Source organism: Mytilus californianus, unplaced genomic scaffold (assembly GCF_021869535.1).
Source record: "Mytilus californianus isolate M0D057914Y unplaced genomic scaffold, xbMytCali1.0.p SCAF_14, whole genome shotgun sequence".
NCBI lineage: Eukaryota > Metazoa > Mollusca > Bivalvia > Mytilida > Mytilidae > Mytilus > Mytilus californianus.
This window is the reverse complement of record NW_026262626.1, coordinates 32,856,878-32,875,563: the sequence shown is the minus strand read 5'-3', so window position 1 is coordinate 32,875,563 and position 18,686 is coordinate 32,856,878. Positions and strand designations below refer to the sequence as shown.

The 18,686-nt window shown below is 33.3% G+C and overlaps 1 protein-coding gene and 1 long non-coding RNA gene across 4 annotated transcripts in view; one reads left to right on the top strand and one right to left on the bottom strand.

Moving 5' to 3' along the window:
• LOC127724673 (phosphatidylinositol-binding clathrin assembly protein LAP-like) overlaps positions 1–18,686 on the top strand; it is a 488,025-nt gene that overhangs the window by 314,885 nt on the left and 154,454 nt on the right. The window lies entirely within an intron of this gene.
• The window catches only part of LOC127724764 (uncharacterized), a 567,962-nt gene that overhangs the window by 490,082 nt on the left and 59,194 nt on the right, over positions 1–18,686 (bottom strand). The gene's annotated exons all lie outside the window — the stretch shown is intronic.

Here is an 18,686-nt window from a genome sequence, read left to right as displayed (position 1 = left end):
TTTATATGCTGAATCTTACCATGGAATTAGATTTTGGATATTGGACCATTAAGTAGATTAAATGTCCCATCTCAAATTTTTTAAGTTATCTCACCACATTTATTCTGTGTCAAATATTTAATCACTATCCAAATTCGGAGCTGTATCAAGCTTGAATATTGTGTCCATACTTGCCCCAACTATTCAGAGTTCGACTTCTTCAGTCATATCCAGATGCTCCAGGCGGAGCGCATTTTTTGTAATTAACATTTTAATGCAGTCTGGGATAAAATATTTTAGACATCAATAATTTTGTAAAACCTTCATGGAGTGTGATGAAATTTTGAAGGACTTTCCACATGATCAAGAAAGAGCATCTGAAGAATTAATTGATGATTTTTTATATTTCAATATATTACATAATGAATGTTGGTTTCGGTAAAAAGATACCATGAACATGCAGGGTGAATGGTATATCTTTTACGATCCAACGCTTATCCATTTTGTCTATTATTTTAACTATTGTTGAAACGTCTTTTCGAAATTGCTTTTATTAATTAGACCATATTATCAGTGAGTTCAAATAAACCCCTAATTATCTGGAATGATTCACAAGAAACAACAAATAATTAGAAGTATATAGGTAGTGGATTCATTGATTAATAGAAATGATATTTGAAAACAAAATTGTATGAGCTTTAGATATACTGTACTGAAATTTCCATTCAATTATTATTAATGCACATGCATACACCAAGGTGTTCTTTTTGTCTTTGAGATGTTTTGATATTAATTCTGCTTCATATGAGTACAAAACAAATCAACCACTAGTGGTGCACAATATGTTCCCATTGGAATACCTTCTGCTGAAATATCAATCCACCAATCTCAACAAATATGTTGTTAATTAAACAGTCCAGCATTTTTATGAAATCATCTTAAGTGTATTTGTTGTGGGAATCAGTGTGGTACTTCACAAAGTAAGATTTTTCAAGTTTTAAATGTTTCCTAGACATAGTGTCTATAAGTAATGTCAGTACCAAAATTCTGACCACAACAGGGTTTGTATTAATACCATTCACTTGGTATATTGTCTACCTACAGTAGACTGTACCCATTGCAAGAAAATGAAATGACTTTGAGTTGGAGTATTTGTTTAAGACATTGTACTTTTATTGCTGAAAACTATCCATGAGGTTTCAAGATGAAGAACAGCTATTAAAAGAGATCTTCAGTATAAAGATACTACGATGTGGTATGATTGCTAATGAGACAACTCAATAGCACATGTTGAAAGAATGTCCAGTTCTCTGCACTTTAAAAAACCCTTGAAAATGGTCCATATATATGGCCTTTCATAATGCAGAGCTTTAAGGGCATACGATACAGTAGCAAGGGCAGATAATAACGTTTTTAAAACTTTTCGTGTCGTTTTCGCGACGTTGTTAATCAGAACGTTGTAATTTCGCGATGTTTCTAATAAGAACGATTACATTTCGCGACGTCGCTTTAGATGTAGTCACATTTGCGGAAATCCACTGACGTCATAATCCCGATTGCGCGAATTTGAAAAAAGTACCTGCAATGAAAATAGGCCAAATCACGAGAATTATTCCTTTATTCATTAATAAGGAAGTCAACAATATTAACTTCGAATGGGAAAAAATCAAATCCACATTCTTTATTTTGTATGTCTGTTATTTCATATAGAAAATGAATAAGAGATATGAAACACATAAGACATCGAAGAGAGAGAAACCCAACTACACAACAAATTTTTTTTATATAGTAACTTCACCATTTGGCTAACTCTAAATCGTAATGAGAATTGTACGGATAAATTTAACAGAGACTATCAACAAAATGACAAAAAAACGCAATAAATAATGACAGCGCATCTTACTGCTCCTGACTTTGAAAAGGTACATTAAAGAGTTTAAAAAACATTTTTAGAATTTAACCCGTGGAATATATAAGTGTATGAAGGAGAATTGTCAGTTAAAATGACTCAGTTATAAGCCCCGTATCATAGACCAAAAACAAAAACGCACCCGTTGATGTGCTAAGCATATCCTCTGTGTACATATTGAGAGAGAAAAATCGGCACACAGGAATTAGGTATTTGACAGACCAGAGTTGCAACTCATTGATGTTAAGTTACTGACCAAATACGAAGTCTTTTTGTAAATGAGTTTCTCAGATAAGAAACAAAATATTTGTTGGACCAGACAATCAATGTGGTTGCACTCACTCCTAGATTGAAGGTACAATACAGAGAAAGTAATTCAATGATTATATGTACCGTAATAAAAAAAAACCTGAAGACAAGCTTAGGTAACTTATCTATTGATACAGAATCATTAAATTTCATGCTCTAATATCGACTGCTGTATGGAATGTTATACTACACTGTAATTGACTAAGCTGACCCGATTTAATGTGGGTATGATTTTGTGTTCATGTAATGCCTATAGAGTAGGTCGTTAGTTTTCTTGTTTGAATTATTTCACATTTTCATGTCGGGGCTTTTTAAAGCTGACTATACGGTGTGGCTCTTTCTTTTTCTTTTTTTTTTATTGTGTTGAAGACCGTAGGGTAACCTTTAATAGCGTTTATATTCGTCATTTGAACTATGGTTGATAGTTGTCTCTTTTGCAATCATACCAAATGTCCTTATTTCTATATCATCCCCCGAACTTTATAATTGATGCACATTTTGTCATGTCGGGGCCTTTTGAATAATTAAAACTATGTTCAAGCTGTGTTGTCTACATGAATTGTATGACTAATGTCGGACAGAGAGGCAAATTAATTTTTTTTATTAAATATATCTGTTTTGTTTCCGAACATTTCTTTTCTAAAAGTAATTTACTAGAATAATTTTTCTATCCAAGTTTCGTAACAATTCATAAAGGTTTGGCAAATATGATGCTATTTTACGAGGAGCCAGCTTTATTAATTTTCATGATTAATATCATTGGTTTAAAAAAAACACATTGGCTCTACCACTGAAATTGACAACGTAGTATAGTGAACGGCGGGAAAGATTTCACAACGTTGTTGCGAATAAAACTTATTCCAACGAAGTTTGCGCCTTATTGACAAACGTCCCGTTTGCCAATAAAAATTAAGGTTTATTGCTTTTATTGAAAAAACAAGCACATGGACCCCCAGTTTTTTCTTTTGCAATCGATCAAGTTCTGTTTCAAGAACGCTCCGCCAAAATTTTAAGAAAAAATCAACGATAGAATTTTTTCTGTACTTCTGTGTAGACGCAAAAATATTTTCAACTTCTTTATTTCACTTGTATTAAACGAATTTAGGATATAATTATTTATTTCAACCGTTAACTTGTTACAACATGCTGATGCCATGGATCAAGGGAACATTTTACAAAAAACCCGGTTAAAATATGACTGTTCGTTCAAAAGTATTGGTACTTTCCTTAAAAGTCCTTATTTATGAAATTTCAGGGTTTTCCTTCAAATATGCAAATTTCGAACCAAATTATCTCAAAAAGTAAGTCATGAAGGTATATTTTTCTTTGCATATTTTAAAAGTACACATCGAAATTGACCTTCTACCAAAATTTCAAGAAAAAATCAACGAGGGATCTCTACTGTATCGTATGCCCTTAAAGGAAAAGGTCCAGTAAGGGCTAATTTTGGCGTAAAATTTTAAGTACTTCTGATGAAAGATTTTTTACATTTTTTAAACACTTTAAGTGTCTACTTCATTTGATTCAATTAGTTAATGTAAAAGATTTGAACTGATTTGGTCATTAAAGGCGCTCAAATTCAAGCTTCACTATGAAAAATCTTTCAAATATGCCATAAAACATCACTTTTCAGATGGTTTTTGTCTAAAATATAAGTGGCCGCATTCGTGTTCAGTCTCAACCTTTATATATGTTATGTATTATCATCAAATACAGCATGTATTTAAATATTAAGACTGAACACAATTGCGACCACTTCCATTTTAGATAAAAACTGTCTAAATATTGGCACAAATGCTAAAATTGTGAAGATTTTAGAAATTTTACATGACTTAATGATGAATTTGCATAGTATTGTAAAAAAACAGCCCATATTTATGTAACTGAAGTATTCTACTTTCCAATAAATAGCTATAAGTTTACATTTTAAACAAATTGTAAAAATGCTATATTTTGGGGCCAAAAAGTGGTCTTTAACCGGGCCTACTCCTTTACGCACATCTCTGTTGTTTTTTAGTGGCAATGCCCCCTTATCCATGTAAAATGAGATTTCAGATTCAACCACTCAGATATTGGTAATTTATTCTTATTCTGAACATCTATGATATGTACTCTCTGGTGGATAGTTATCTCATTAGAAATCATTTCTGCTTATTTTGTAATGAAACATTTGACACTTGATTAAGTTTATGTATATCTTAGAATGAAGTTTTCATTTTTCATTTCTGTCAAAATTATTTTGGACTTGTTAAGTATGCAAGTGCACACCAAACAGAGACAGGATAGTCCACCTAATGACTAGAACAGTTACAAGTATTTCTATAATTGTTACAAAAACCGTTACTATTATCACAAGTTTTAGTTACACGCATCCATGCTAATTGTCAAACCTGATTTGTGATTGTAAGGATTCATTTTCATTTAAAAGTCTAAAATATATATTCGTTTTCTGATGGAACAAGACCTATAATACACCACTTTTACTAGTATGATATTTTGGTCTCCAATTCTGAGCATCAGGAGTAAGTTAAACGAAGGGATAAAATTGGCCCTAAGATTTTAATGTTTTTAGAATCAGACAGAAATACTATAAATTTCACAAAGAAATAGTTGTGATATTTCAGTATCAATAAAAAAAAAAACTCTTTTTGGCATCTCACACTTTGAATTACAAAATCATGATACCTTAATTATTTGTGCTGTAACATCAGTTTTGGTTCTATATTCGCATCTTTTAGAACAGTTTTTATCATAATTTACTTTGACTGCCATCCTTGATCCAGAAAATTTATTTGTCTAGGGATTCAATATATAAGCCTTGGCACCAAATGGTTACAGAACATTTTGAATTGTAGGTTGAGGCCAAGGTTTTTGGAAATCTTTAACTCTGAAAAATGCTCAAAATCTTTATATTTTGACAATATCTCCAAAATTTGGAGCCTATACTGTACTTTTATGAAGAAAATTGCTTCACCTACCATTGAAATCGGTCCATTAAAGAACCAGATTTAGGACATTTTTGATATTTCATTATGAAGTTGAAATTCATGGTCATATTTTGCCAAAAGTGAACCTTGTACTTTAATTTGAGCAAAAATTTGATTCATCAGTTTCAGTGTGTAATATCTTGGCAACTAAAGATATGCCTATTGGCTATCCCCCAGTGAACCTTGAGTAAGAACAATTATCAGAAAAATTTGAAATTAGGGGCCATTTTTTGAGTGAGAGGGTACATGTACAAAATATTACTGTTAGTTCTTGCTGCATATGAATTATAAAACAATACTCTAAGAAATCATTGCAGAATAGATTTATGAAACATAAGAGCAAAAAAGTAGACAGGAAAAAACTAAATACTTTCCAGTTGAGAGTGTGTGGGTTTTGGGGTTTTTTTTTAGGGGAGGGGAGGTTGTCCACTTAAGGTAAAGGAAAGAAGCTTGATGAGCAATACAAATGTTCCTTAAAAGATCTTAATTTTGAACTAATTGTACAAATTCACTAAAAATATAAAGAAAATGATAAGATTGGTTGTCACATTTATTAAGCATCAAAAGGGAGTAGTTAATATTAAACTTAATGTGCACCACATAGTAGATGTTGGAGGCTTACTATTTTATTGAAATCCACATAGTATACATGTGTACATTATCTAAAGAGTTTGAACTCATTTTCAGCAGCAAAAGGAAACGTGATGTACACACTGGATCCATTAGACCCTTTAGCATCTGTGTCCAAGATTTGCTCTAGTTCTGTCCCTGTTGACAGTACTCTTGATAATTTGTTATCTGGACAAGAACTCATGTCACCAGTCAAACAGGTTACCTGTTCTGTAATACCCTCAATGGTTTCTTCTGTGTCAGACAGTGAGAAAAATCATTGTAAGATGATGGGCTCACTGCATTCAACCAGTCATGTTTCTTCTGCAGTTGGGATTGATCAACCTATGACAGGAATACCACTTACTGATTCAGGTTTCTCAGTGTTACATGTTTACCTTTCTGATTTGTGTTGTGTAAATAATTTATACACATTATTTTTTTTCAGTTGTTAGCTTTTGTTTTAGAAGTTCACTAGCCTTTTTTTTAGTTTATGTAGTATATAAATATGCCATATGTTGACAATGCAATATGGCAACCAGAATTACAGTTATTAAGCTCAATTAGCTTTAAGGATTTCAGTACTTTGCATATTGTGTTGATGGATGTTGTGAGTTCATAGCAGAAAAACCATTATATAAGATTATCAGAAATGTTTGTTTGCAGATTAAGGTATCAATTTAAGTTTGAATTAAACTGATAATTTAAGATAAGCAAAATAGCCTACCTTTTTTCATGATTTTTATTACATTATTGAGTTCACACCCATATACAAGCACAAAGATATTTTCTAAACATGCTAAATGATACAGAAACCAAATGGTCTAAACTATTAATCTTATGTTATGAAAATAGGGACCCACCCTTCCCTCCTTGCCGATGGTGTTTTCATACTGCCTTTTTCAGCCTCCCTGCCAAAGCTTGATGTGTTTGACTTGTGTCTCACATCAAGTTTGGATACACCCAAAGGATACAGTAGTTGAATAGAAAATAAGGCAATGTTCGATCTGATTCAAACAAAGACAGGTTTGGAAACCTGACCACAGTTTATTAAATATGCATGTAATTATAATTCAATTATACTATAATTGAACATAAATGATAATTCAAATAAATTAAGGCAAATAAGTAATACATAAATACAAAATGAACAAATGATGACTGTAATGAAAACTGTGGTTCTCTAAAATAAAAGTCAAAACCTGTCGGAGGTGGTGGGAATAATATAAACATTGAAACAGAATAAAAATTACAATGGTTTCAAAGATGGTTTACTTGAAATACATGGTGAACAGGAAAAGGAACACAAATACAAAAATTAGATACAATGAGATCTGTTTTATACCATTTTTAACCGGATTTTTGAAGAAAAAATCAGTTGGGGATGTACAGCAGGCAGGCGAGCGGGAGGCTGCTAAACAGTGTCCATTCATTTACACGAAAAACACTTTGACGAAATCTTTTCAAATTTAGATATGTTGTTTCCTGTGACTAAATGAAGGTCAAGTTCAATTTTCACGATTTTAGCTTTTTAACCAGAATTTTTTTTAAAGAAAAATTGGTTATTGATTTTGGGATGTACGGCGGGCTGGCGGGCAGGCAGCTGCCAAACAGTGTCCGTTCATTAACACAAAAATGCTTTGACGAAATTTTTTCAAATTTAGATATTTTGTTTCCTGTGACTAAATGCAGGTCAAGTTCAATTTTCACGATTTTATCTGTTCTCGTTGTTGAGTTGTAGACCTTTCAGTAGCAAAATTTATTTTTATTATATGAATTTGAGTTATTTTCCTTTGAACAGAAATTAATAATTAATTTTTAACCGGATTTTCGAAAGAAAAATGGGTTATTGATTTGGGGATTTTCGGTGGGCTGGCGGGCGGCTGCCAAACAGTGTCCGTTCATTAACATGCAATTACTTTGATGAATTTTTTTCAAATTTTGATATGCTAATGATAACAATGTTATTAGATTTTGGATATTGGACCATAATAGGTAAATTTCCGATTTCAAATATTTCAGTTCTTTGACCACATTTATTTTGTGTCACAAACCTATACTGTGTCAAATATTCAATCACAATCCAAATTCAGAGCTGTTTTAAGCTTAAATGTTGTGTCCATACTTGCTCAACTGTTCAGGGTTTGAACTCTGCAGGAAAATCCGGTTTGCTGTCACTCTGACAGCCTCTTGTTATTATATGAATTTGAGTTATTTCCCTTTGAACAGAAATTGATAATTAATTTCTATGTCATTTGATCTTTTGTTTAGTTTGAGTTATTTCCCTTTGCACAGAAATTATTTGATGAATAAGTTTATCATCAAAAATTGAATTTTTTGCAATGAAATTTTTTAAGAAGGTTCAATACCACAAAAGGAAAGTTGGGATTGATTTTGGGGATGATGGTCACAATCGTTTAGCAATTAGGGGCCCAAAAGGGCCCAAAACAAACATTTTTTTAGTTTCAGGATAATAACTTGTGTATAAGTATTTCGATTGCTCTGAAATTGTACAACAATGTTTAATACCACAAGTAGAAGGTTGGGATTCATAATAGGGGTTATGGGGCAAACAGTTTAGGGATTAAGGGCCTAAAAGGGACCAAAAACAACAATTTTTGTAGTTTCCGGACAAAAACTTGTGTGTAAGTGTATGGATCTCTCTGATATTGTACCATAAGGTTCACTATCACAAAGGGAAGTCTGGGATTGAGTTTGGGGGTAATTGCCTCAAACATGTAGGAATCAGGGGCCAAAAAAGGGCCAAAAACATGCATTAATCTAGTTTCCAAACAATAACTTGTGTTAGATGTGTATGTATCTCTCTGAAATTGTACTACAAGTTTCCATACTACAAAGGAAAGAATTGGATCGAGTCTTGGGGTAATTGCTCCAAGGGGGGATTCCAAAAGTCAAGGGGGGGGGGGGGGGAGTTTCCAATTTTTTTAAGGAATTCATATTTTTTTCAAAAATTTTCAAATTTCAAATTTTGTAAAAGTTTCAAGAAGTAATCTTCAATTGCACAGTATTGCGCATCAGATTTGTAAGATCTTTTACCACATTTATTTTGTGTCAGAAATTATATTATGTCAAAAATTTGATCACAATCAAAATTCAGACAGTATCAAGCTTGAATATTATATCCATATTTGCCCCAACTGTTCAGGGTTCGACCTCTGCGATCGAATCAGGCTGTGCTCAGTGAAGCATTTTATTTATTTTCATTTTTGTCGAGCATGCAACTTTCGTCTCAGAAAGCTCGACATAGGGATAGTGATCCTACGGCTGCGGCGGAGGCGTTAGCTAACTTTTTAAAGCTTTATATTTTAGAAGGTGGAAGACCTGGATGCTTCATACTTTGTATATGGATGCCTCATGTTACGAAGTTTCCGACAGTCACATGTCCAATGTCCTTGACCTCATTTTCATGGTTCAGTGACTACTTGAAAAAGAAGTTAACATTTTTATACGCCCGTTTACGGGACGTATTATGGTGTACCGTTGTCCGTCCATCGTCAATATGTCGGACATTAACTAAAGAATGCTTTAACCAATTTGCATAAAACTTTGGTGAATTGTTTATATCTATTGACGTGAGCTCTCTTTTGTTTTTATAAAATTTAGATTTTACGTTTCCGAGTTATGGGGTTTTATTCATTAAAAAAAGGGGGATTTTCCAGTTTTCGGACAATAAGTCAAGAATTCTCTCACCAACTTGCAAGAAATTGTGGTGAATTGTTTTTATCTATTGACATGAGCTCCATTTCGATTTTTATAAATTTTAGATTTTATGTTTCTGAGTTGCAGGGTTTTATTCATAAAAAAAGGGGGGATTTTCCAGTTTTCGGACAAAGACTCAAAAATACTTTCAGCAATTCTTATGAAACTTCGGTGAATTGTTTGTATGTATTGATGTAAGCTCCCTTTAGAATTTTATAAATTTTACATTTTACATTTCTGAGTTATGGGGTTTTATTCATTAAAAAAAGGGGTGATTTTCCAGTTTTCGGACAATAACTCAAAAATGCTGTCACCAATTCTCATGAAACTTTGGTGAATTGTTTATATCTATTGATGTAAGCTCTCTTTTTATTTTCATAAATTTCTAATATGACATTGAGAACTAATTGAACTTTATTTGTTTATAGTTTGACAACAGATTTACTAAGTATTGCACAACACCAAGAAATCTTTAATTGAACATAAATTCAATTCATATAACCAATTTCAAGTTCTTTGAATACATTTATTCAGAAACCTTTAATATGTCAAATATTTAATTACAATCCAAATTCAGACCTGAATCAAGCTTGAATATTGTGTCCATTTTGCCCCAACTGTTCAGGGTTGGACCTCTTCGGGCGTATCTAGCTGCGCTCAGCCAAGCAGTTTATTTGTAGTGTTAAATTCTCTCTTATTATAAGTAGTAGGATAACTATATTTGGTATGTGCGTACCTTGCAAGGTTCTCATGCCTGTCAGACAGTTTTCACTTGACCTCGACCTCATTTCATGGATCAGTGAACAAGGTTAAGTTTTGGTGGTCAAGTCCATATCTCAGATATTATCAGCAATAGGTCAAGTATATTCGGTGTTTGGAAGGACTGTAAGGTGTACATGTCCAACTGGCAGGTGTCATCTGACCTTGACCTCATTTTCATGGTTCAGTGGTTATAGTTAAGTTTTTGTGTTTTGGGCTGTTTTTCTTATACTGTATGCAATAGGTCTACTATATTTGGTGTATGGAATGATTGTAAGGTGTACATGTCTAGCTGGCAGGTGTCATTTGACCTTGCCCTCATTTTCATGGTTCAGTGGTCAAAGTTAAGATTTTGAGTTTTGGTCTTATTTTCTAATACTATATGCAATAGGTCAACTATATTTGGTGTATGGAAATATTTTATGATCTATATGTCAGTCGCACAGGTTTTATTTGACCTTGACCTCATTTTCACAGTTCATGCTCAGTGTTAAGTTTTTGTGTTTTGGTCTGTTTTTCTTAAACTATAAGCAATAGGTCAACTATATTTGTTGTATGGAAGAATTGTTAGCTGTACATGCCTGCCTGGCATGGTTCATCTGACCTTGACCTTATTTTCATGGTTCATAGGTTAAAGTTTAGTTTTCTTGGTTAATGTTAAGTTTATGTAACACTTGTAATAAAGCTTTATATTTAGGCCTATCAACATAATATCAGTGATTAGTAAAGAAGGCGAGACATTTCAGTGTGTGCACTCTTGTGAGTTATTTCCCTTTGAACAGAAATGGTGTAATTAATAAGTATATGGATAGATAATCTATCAATGATTGTATCTGTTCAATTGATTTTTAGTCAGGAGTTTTCTTTATAACTATTTTTATTAAGTCATGTGTGTTTTGAAGGTAGATGTCACAGTTGTTATGTGGTATTTATTTTTTGTTGGGTGTGTTAATGTTTAATTTTTACTTGATCCTGAATGGGGGTCCAATTTTGCAAATATCATTTTCATTAGATAATAATCTATTTTTATTAAAGGATATATTTCATTACATTACATTGTGTAGATAAAGTTGTTGACATTGATAGATAAGTTGCAGATATTAGTTTGTGACAAATAAAGGAAAAAATATTGGGAACTATTAATTATATATATAAAGTTTGATTACACTAAGTGTTTTTGATAACAAAACATGTGGTAATTATCAATCACAAAATTATAATTGGAGTGACAGATTTATTTGAAAATTTTGTGTTGTTGATGATAAGCTCTGTAGGACAGTATAAACATAGTTTGAAATTTACTGTTCATTACTAGACATTTTGAAGATAATTACAGATAAGTTTTATAGATTTTTAAAAGACACTGTATAAATGATAAATGATATTTTGGAATTTTTTTTTCTTTTCTTTGGTAAATTGTCTGAAGAATTATGTGGTAGGTTTGTTTGTTATTCTGTATAAACTAATTTCCTGAATACTTTATATATATTTTTTACTTGATCCTGTTTTGGGGTCCAGATTTGCAAATATCATTTTCATGCAGGAAAATCCAGTTTGCTGTCACTCTAACAGCCTCTTGTCTTAAGTGCTATTGCAAAGACATTCATGACAGTCTGTCAATGTGAAAATGATGGTCTAAATAATTTTTGTATGCATCACATTTATATGTGAGGGGCACCAACTTGGACTTTGAGTAAAACATAAATGCTGACACCATATATAAAGGCAACAGTAGTATACCGCTATTCGAAACTCATAAATTGATAGAGATAAAAACAAATTCGGATTACAAACTAAAACTGAGGGAAACGCATCAAATATAAGAGGAGAACAACGACACAACAAAAACACAACATTAAAATGTAACACACACAGAAAGGAACTATAATATTACAATGGCCATTTTCCTGACTTGGTACAGGACATTTTAAGAAAAAAATGGTGGGTTGAACCTGGTTTTGTGGCATGCCAAACCTCCCGCTTTAATGGAAACGTCAAACACAACTCCAAAACGACAACATCACATGACAGGACCACAATACAAATAAATGGGAGAACATATAGGACAAAGAAACACACGAATAATAGCTAACAAAAGGTACTGGGCTTAAAATTCAATACGCCAGACGTGCATCTCGTCCACACAAGACCATCCAGTGACGCTCATATATGAGAAGAGGGGTACATCTTAAAAGAGAGTTGCAAAGCTTGACAGGGAATTCTACGTAAGGGGACATCTAGAACTCATTCCTTATTTTGTATAGTCTTTGTTTTTCTAAGTGTTAAAAGTTGCACCATGCCTTGAAAACATAACTGTTAAGTGTTTGGTTCTTGACAATAACTTGATAAAGCATCTACCAATTTATTTGAAATTTGGAAATAACATCAGGGACCACTAAACACAGGTCAAATTCAAATTTGATTGATTTTATGCCCTTGTTGAATGCAGAAAATGGCAAAATGTTTGGTGTCTGGACAATAACTTGAGTAAGCCTCAAATTAAGAAATACATTTAAGGACCACTTAATACAGACCCAGTTTGAATTTTGAATATTACTCTAGTCTTTGTGGTTTTCAAGTTTAAATATTGTTGGGTACCACTTACATTGTTAGTTAAAATTTTACTGATTTCAATATTATCATTCTAGCGTTACACTCGATGATGTAGTGGAAAAAAGCTAAATTTTGGGGTTTTTAGATAAAGACTTCAGTAAGCTGCCACTAAATCATTTGAGATTTGGAAATGCTGTAAGGGACCACAAAACACATTATTAATTTGAACAAATAAGATAATTGATCGATTGATTGTTGTTTGCTTAAATTAAAAATTTTCAAATGTTGTTAAGTACCACTAAACAGAGATTGAAATAGAATGTGATCCAAGGAACATTATGGCTAATGCATAAATGTTTTCAAATGTGCAATCTTGTTCGATGTTCTGTGTACAGGTTGAATTGTCAGTTTTTATACGAACACAAAAAGTCGTATATCGGTATGGCGTTGGCGTCGTCGTCTTCGTCGTTGTCCGAAGACACATTGGTTTTCACACTCTAACTTAAGTTTAAGTGAATGGATCTCTATGAAATTTTACCATAAGGTTCAATACCACAAAAGGAAGGTTGGGATTGTTTTTGGGGGTTATGGTACCAACAGTTAAGGAATTGGGGGTCAAAAAGGGTAAAAAAAAAAAGCATTTTTGTAACTTCCAGACATAACTTCTGTGTTAGTGTATGGATCTCTCTGAAATTGTACCACAAGGTTCCATATCACAAAGGGAATGCTGGGATTGATTTTAGGGGTAATTGCCTCAAAATTTAGGAATTAGGGGCAAAAAACAAGCATTTTTCTAGTTTCAGGACAATAACTTGTGTGTAAGTGTATGGATCTTTTTGAAATTGTACTACAAGGTTCCATATCACAAAGGAAAAGCTGGAATTGAGTTTGGGGGTAAATGCCCTAAATGTTTAGGAATTTGGGGCCAAAAAGTGGCCAAAAAACAAGCATTTTTCTAGTTTCCGGACAATAACTTGTGTTCAAGTGTATGGATCTCTGTGAAATTGTACTGCAAGGTACCATACCACAAAGGGAAGGCTGGGATTGATATTGGGGGTAATTGCCTCAAAATTTTAGGAATTGGGGGCCAAAAGGGGCAAAAAACAAGCATTTTTCTAGTTTCAGGACAATAACTTGTGTGTAAGTGTGTGGATCTTTATGAAATTGTACTACAAGGTTCCATATCACAAAGGGAAAGCCGGGTTTGAGTTTGGGGGTAATTGCCCTAAATGTTTAGGAATTTGGGGCCAAAAAGTGGCCAAAAAACAAGCATTTTTCTAGTTTCCAGACAATAACTTGTGTTCAAGTGTATGGATCTCTCTGAAATTGTACTGCAAGGTACCATACCACAAAGGGAAGGCTGGGATTGAGTTTGGGGGTGATGAATCAGAAGGGGGTTCAAAAAATTCGGGGTAGGGGTTTCCTTTTTTTAGCTCAGCTGCAAGTGAGCTTTTCTCATCACTAGGCGTCCGTCGTCCGTCGTCCGTAAACTTTTACAAAAATCTTCTCCTCTGAAACTACTGGGCCAAATTTACCCAAACTTGGCCAATATCATCATTAGGGTATCTAGTTGAAAAAATGTGTCCGGTGACCCGGCCAAGTTACCAAGATGGCCGCCATGGCTAAAAATAGAACATAGGGATAAAATGTAGATTTTGGCTTATATCTCTGAAACGAAAGCATTGAGAGCAAATCTGACGAAGGGGAAGCTCAAGATCTATCTGCCCTGAAATTTTCAGATGAATCGGACAACCCGTTGTTAGGTTGCTGCCCTTGAATTAGTAATTTTAAGGAAATTTTGCCTTATTTGGTTATTATCTTGAATATTATTATAGATAGAGATAAACTGTAAACAGCAATAATGTTCAGCAAAGTAAGTTCTACAAATAAGGCAACATGACCAAAATGGTCAGTTGACCCCTAAAGGAGTTATTGCTCTTTTATAGTCAATTTTTAACAATTTTTCGTAAATTTTTCTTATCTTTTACAATCTTCTCCTCTGAAACTACTAAGATGAATTTAACTAAAGTTGTAAACAATCATCATTAGGGTATGTAGTTTAAAAATTGTGTTTGATGACCCCGCCCTCAAACCAAGATGGCCGACATTGCTAATAATAGTACATAGGGTAAAATGCAGTTTTTGGCTCTTATATCTAAACCCAAAGCATTTCTAGCAAATCTTTCAAAAACAAAATTGTTCATTAGGTCAAGATCTATCTGCCCTTAAATTTTCAGACCATTCAGGCAACCCGTTGTTGGGTTGCTGCCCCTGAATTGGTAATTTTTAGAAATTTTTTCAGCTTTTGGCTATTATCTTGAATATTATTATAGATAGAGATAAACTGTAAAGAGCAATAATGTACAGCAAAGTAAGACCTACAAATAAGTCACATGACAAAAATGGTCAATTGACCCCTTAAGGAGTTATTGCCCTTTATAATAAATTTTTAACAATTTTCATAAATTTTGTAAATTTTTACAAAATAATTTCCACTGAAACTACAGGGCCAAGTTCATTATAGATAGAGATAATTGTAAGCATCAAGAATGTTCAGTAAAGTAAGATCTACAAACACATCACCATCACCAAAACACAATTTTGTCATGAATCCACCTGTGTCCTTTGTTTAATATGCACATAGACCAAGGTGAGCGACACAGGCTCATTAGAGCCTCTAGTTCCTTTTTTTCCTTTTTTTTTCTTTAAAATTTTCCATTTTAAGTTGGTTATTTTTGATTTATATATAAAAGCAAATAATAATGATCTGGTTTGATTTCATCAAAAATTGAAATATTGGGGTTCTTTGATATGCTGAATCTAACCGTGTATGTATTTAGATTTTTTATAATGGACCATAATAGGTAGATTAAAAAATTTTAAGTTCTTAGGAAAATGGCCATTGTTATATTATAGTTCGTTTCTGTGTGTGTTACATTTTAATGATGTGTTTCTGTTGTGTTGTAGTTCTCCTCTTATATTTGATGTGTTTCCCTCAGTTTTAGTTTGTAACTCGGATTTGTTTTTTTCTCAATCGATTTATGAATTTCGAACAGCATTATACTACTGTTGCTTTTATTTAAACCACATTCATTCTGTGTCAGAAACCTATGCTGTGTCAAATATTTAATCACAATCCAAATTCAGAGCTGTATCAAGCTTGAATGTTGTGTCCATACTTGCCCCAACTGTTCATGGTTAGACCTCTGCGGTCGTATCAAGCTGCGCCCAGCGGAGCATTTTATTGAATATTAAGAAGTAACAAAAACAGCTGAAAATGAAATTTTTATAAAATTTAGTTGCTTTTGTATTGTGCTACCTTAAACCATTGTATTGTAATAATTTGCCAGAATCTAAATCTCTTAAATAGAATCTTACAAAAGTTGATTCAGACGACCAATCTAAAATTTATTTTGTAGAGGCTCCTTTATATAAAGCCCAACTCGGAGCAATTGCTCTTCTGGAAAGACCATTTACCTTTAATTTGTTATTTGAATATGCAGACCTGATTTTTTGGTCAATCCAACTTGAAATTGTCACTGCTGTTACAGGTTTATGAGGTTCTTTCATTACCAAAAATAATTTGACTTTGTCAGATGCATCCAACTTTTGTCTTATTTTCTTAGTTTTATCCAAATAAATAGTAATTGACCTTTTTGGATCTAAAAACTCTCTTTCTGTGAAATGAGGTACATGAATTCTGGTCCCAAAATGACTCTGCCTATCTTGTTTTGAAAGACCATGTCTTATAAATGTTATACCTTTGTCCTGAACCTTCATAGATTCTTTATCAATTCTAAGACTTTTCAAATCACTGCATCTTCTAAAAGTTGTTATAGCCATGAGAAAAACTGTTTTAAAAGTAATAAACTTTATAGATGCATCAGATAAAGGTTCAAAAGGTTCATTCTCTAAAGCTTTGAGAACTATCTCTAAATCCCATTCAGGCAATAAATTAACCTTGGGAGGTCTAGAATAAAAAACTCCTTTTATCAGCCTTGAAATATATGGATGTTGACCAACCTGATAATTTCCAATTGGCGGTAACACTGCTGATAACATAGAGCGATAACCAGATATTGTTCTGTACTGTAGATCTAATTCAAACAGATAAGCCAAAAAATCAGCAATCTGATTTAAAGTAGCTGTATAGGGATCAATTTGTTTCTCACCACACCAGCTATTGTACTGTTTGAATTTTGTAATATAGTTTCTTTGTGAACCCTTTCGCCAAGATGCATTGAGCAAGTTTCTAGCCGATTCAGAAAATCCTTCTGCTTTGAAATTTCTGTCGAGAGGAGCCATGCAGTTAAATTCAACATTTGAGGATTCGGATGGCAAATTTTGGTTTTGGGCTGAGTCAATAAATTCTCCAATTGTGGAAGTCTGATAGGAGGAGCTATCAATAACTGTAGAATGTCCCGTTACCATTGTCTCCGTGGCCACTGAGGTGCTATTAAGATAATCTGACAATGGAATTGCCTCATATATCTTAATATCTTCGTAATTAGACAAATGGGAGGAAACACATAGGCAAACATGTTCTCCCATGGAATTGTTAAGGCATCCAAAGCTAGTGCATTGGGATGAGGAATCCATGTACAGAAAACCTCTGTTTGACGGTTCTCCCAGGATGTAATTAGATCTATCACTGGAGTATCCCAAAGATGAAATATTTGATTGACAATAGTCTTGTTCAATGTCAATTCTGTTTTCAAATTTTTATTCGACTTAATTGATCTGCCAGCACATTTTTCTTGCCCATAATATGGCTGTGTTCAAAACTATCTTGTTCTGAATGGCTATCTGCCATAATTCCCAAGTTAAAAGACAAATACTGGGTGATTTTGTCCCGCCCTGGCAATTGAGATATTGGACAACACTTGTATTGTCGCTTCTGATGAAAACACATTTGTTCTCTAACAGACTCATGAAATGCTTCATTGTCAAGTAAACTGCTTTCATTTCTTAGCAATTTATATGCCATTCTTTCTGTTGTGAACTCCATTCCCCTTGGAATATTTGATACCCAACATAACCCCAAAAACCGCTTTTGGAAGCATCTGTCGTGACTGTTACAGTGGACATTGGAGACACTAAAAATCGGCCTTTCAGCGTGTTCACTGAATTTGTCCACCTTAAAAGATGAGATTTTAGATGTTGAGTAAATGGAATCTCCAATGTCATATCTCAGCAAATTCGATTCCAAAAACTTAAAAGATGTAATTGTATTGGTCTCATGCATAGACCTGCATTTGGAATTAACTCTATACATGATGCCATCACACCCAGAATCCGTAGAAAATCAAAAGCTATTTTCTTCCCATTCTGCATGTTCTGAATTAACATATGTAATTTTTGAATTCTCTCTAATGTGGGAACTACTAGTCCCTTTTCTAGGTGAAAAACTCCCCCTAGATAAGTCACTGATTGACATGGAATTAAACTTGATTTCTCTTTGTTTATTATGAAACCTAGCGAGACTATCAGATTGAGGCATTTCTCTATATCTTGTAATAATTGAATTTTGTCTTGATTGATTATCATCCAATTGTCCAAATATACCACCATTCTCACATTCTGAGCTCTGAGATATGCTGCCACTACTGACACAATTTTTGTGAAAATTTGTGGTGCACAAGTTGGACCAAAACACATTGCTTTCCATTGATAACATTGGTTTTGAACACAGAACCTCATGTATTGTCTGTGAAATTGAAAAATTGGGATGTGAAAATATGCATCTGTTAGATCGAGAGATAGTGCCCAATCGTTTGGTTTCACTAAGTTTATTACTTTTTGCATAGTGTCCATTCTGAAATGAATTTTCTTGAGATAACTGTTATGGGGTTTTAAATTTG